This window comes from Lucilia cuprina, chromosome 5 (assembly GCF_022045245.1).
Source record: "Lucilia cuprina isolate Lc7/37 chromosome 5, ASM2204524v1, whole genome shotgun sequence".
Lineage (NCBI taxonomy): Eukaryota > Metazoa > Arthropoda > Insecta > Diptera > Calliphoridae > Lucilia > Lucilia cuprina.
The window spans coordinates 55,053,547-55,056,439 of record NC_060953.1 but is presented as its reverse complement, the minus strand read 5'-3'; positions in this window follow the sequence as shown (position 1 = coordinate 55,056,439).

Below are 2,893 nucleotides of genomic sequence, written 5' to 3'. Positions count from 1 at the left end.
AGTCTTTAGTCTAGTCTATAGTCTAGTCTATAGTCTAGTCTATAGTATAGTCTATAGTCTAGTCTATAGTCTAGTCTATAGTCTAGTCTATAGTCTAGTCTATAGTCTTAATCTATAGTATAGTCTGTAGACGCTTGGTTTATAACTGAGCTTAAGTAGCGCCACTTCTAATCAGGCATATCAGTAACATAATTTTCAAAATAAAAATTTACAAATTAATTTAAGACTTAAGTAAAAAATTTCATAATAATTTTGGCATTGTATTGTCTAAATTTAAACTAAACACAACAAAAAAAAATAAACAAAAATTTAACAAAATATAAAATGAAAGTGCTTAATAAAGACTTTAATAAATTTGTAAATACCTTTTTTACAATTGATGCCAAAATATTTGTATAAAAACTATTATTTACAAATAAACAAATATTTATTTAACATTATTTGCTGTTCAATAACAATATTATATAATAAATAATTATTGACCATAATTAAAGTCATAAAATAATTTATAATTGTACTTAATTTTCATTGTTATATTATTGTTTATATAACAGTTTGAAAATAATGAAAAAAAAAAAAATAAATAAATTTTCAATGAACTTGTTTTATTATATTAAATTTGTATTATTGCTTTTGTCATTGTTAGTAAATTGATTTATTAAATATTTTTTTATACAAAAAATTAATTCCTTCTTTTTATGTTTTAATTATAAGTTAAAGTAAAAAACGGAAATGCATTTACACTGAGATAAATTGTATAATTTTTTTACCAAACTAAACAACATCCGTTTACTTTAAGTTGTTCGTTATAGTTTTGAAATTCCTCAAGATTGCGCTATATATAGTCTTTTACATATTTCTTTCTCACCGTTTAGTTCTTCACACAACTATTTTTTTTTTATTTAAATTTTTCGAAAGTATAAAAGGTTTGTTTCCGTTTTGCATACAATTGTAAATTCCCTGACGGAGCTACCGAATTGGACTTTGCTGAATAAAATATTTATTTATCACAAATAAATAACATTGTTTTTCTTAAAAAAGTTTTTGTAGTTTTAGTAAAGGTGAGAGTAAGGTTAGGTTTCAAGTGAAGTCACAATAGATCGATACCCATATATCATAAAACTACAAATTTCTCGTATCACTCCGATATTACCACAGAATATATAGATAGTGTTTGGTCTATACGAAGTGACCATGCGGATTCGGAATGTAGAGAGGGAACAGGGAAAAAGACTCTTTGGCATTGTAAGGCTTTAGTCGAAATTACATCTAACTATCTTGAGAGTGATATTATTCCGGATATTCCTCAATAGCACGGCTTGGAAAATTCGCAATCATTACATGTAGAAACATAAATTTTCGGAATATCGGACATTCAGATTTTTTTATTTTACCCAATAATAGTCTAGACGTATTTCCTATCAACCTTAGTTACTGAGGTAGTTAGTAAGTTAGTTAGTTAGTTAGTTAGTTAGTTAGTTAGTTATTTAGTTAGTTAGTTAGTTAGTTAGTTAGTTAGTTAGTTAGTTAGTTCGTTAGTTAGTTAGTTAGCTAGTTAGTTAGTTAGTCAGTTAGTTAGTTAGTTAGTTAGTTAGTTAGTTAGTTAATTAGTTAGTTAGTTAGTTAGTTAGTTAGTTACTTAGTTAGTTACTTAGTTAGTTAGTTAGTTAGTTAGTTAGTTTGTTAGTTAGTGAGTTAGTTAGTTGTATTCTTATTCCTTCTATTTTCTCAGAAATTGCAAAATCTTGGCTTTTCATACTTAAATGATCCGGACTTGAATCCCGTATTTTGAGCCATTCAGAATTACTCAATGATCCGTATTAACCCTCTATATTTCACAATGATCTATCAATCTAGGGAATATAAGATCCTCTTAAGAGTCTTTTTAGATTTGAAGAGAAGCGTACATACAAAACAATAGCGAAAAGCAAATAGTGAATGTCTTGAATCTTTAAACCTATGTAATACAATCTCTTTTCAAAAAAATTTATATGCATATATAAAAATTTGGCAAAAAACAAACACGATTACAAAATTCCCCCGTCTAAATGAGTCATTCAGTTAAAAGCTTAAAATTTTTTTAAAAAGTTCTTTTAGTCTTAAAACAAAGATAAATGTAATTCTACAAACAAATCAAGAATTTATTGCGGTTTAGTGCAACAAAGGTACCATTAACGAAATAACAACAACAAAAATTTGTTGTTGAAAAAACCAAACCAACAACTTAAAAAAACAAACGTGATGTAAATATTAAATTAAAAACTAATTAAATATGCAAAACACAAACATACAAAGTATATATTTACCTCTACAAATATAAATAAATAAATTTTACAGAAATATTACAAATTGTGCCACTTTAAGGTCCAAACTTGATACTCAACACTTTAAGAAGTTTATTAACCCATTTGTTTTAAAAGCCAAAGCAGGAATGGAAAGTCTAGTCTATAGACTAGTCTATAGTCTAGTCAATAGTCTAGTTTATGGTCTAGTCTATAGTCTAGTTTATAGTCTAGTCTATAGTCTAGTCTATAGTCTAGTCTATAATCTTGTTTATAGTTTAGTCTATAGTCTACTCTATAGTTTAGTCTATAGTCTAGTCTATAGTTTAGTCTATAGTCTAGTTTATAGTCTGGTCTAGAGTCTAATATATAGTCTAGTCCATAGCCTAGTCTATAGTCTAGTCGATAGTCTAGTCTGTAGTCTAGTCTATAGTCTAGTCTATAGTTTAGTCTATAGTATAGTCTACAGTCTAGTCTATAGTGTAGTCAATAGTCTAGTCTACAGTCTAGTCTATAGTGTAGTCAATAGTCTAGTCTATAGTCTAGTCTATAGTCTAGTCTATAGTCTAGTCTATAGTCTAGTCTATAGTCTAGTCTATAGTCTAGTCTAT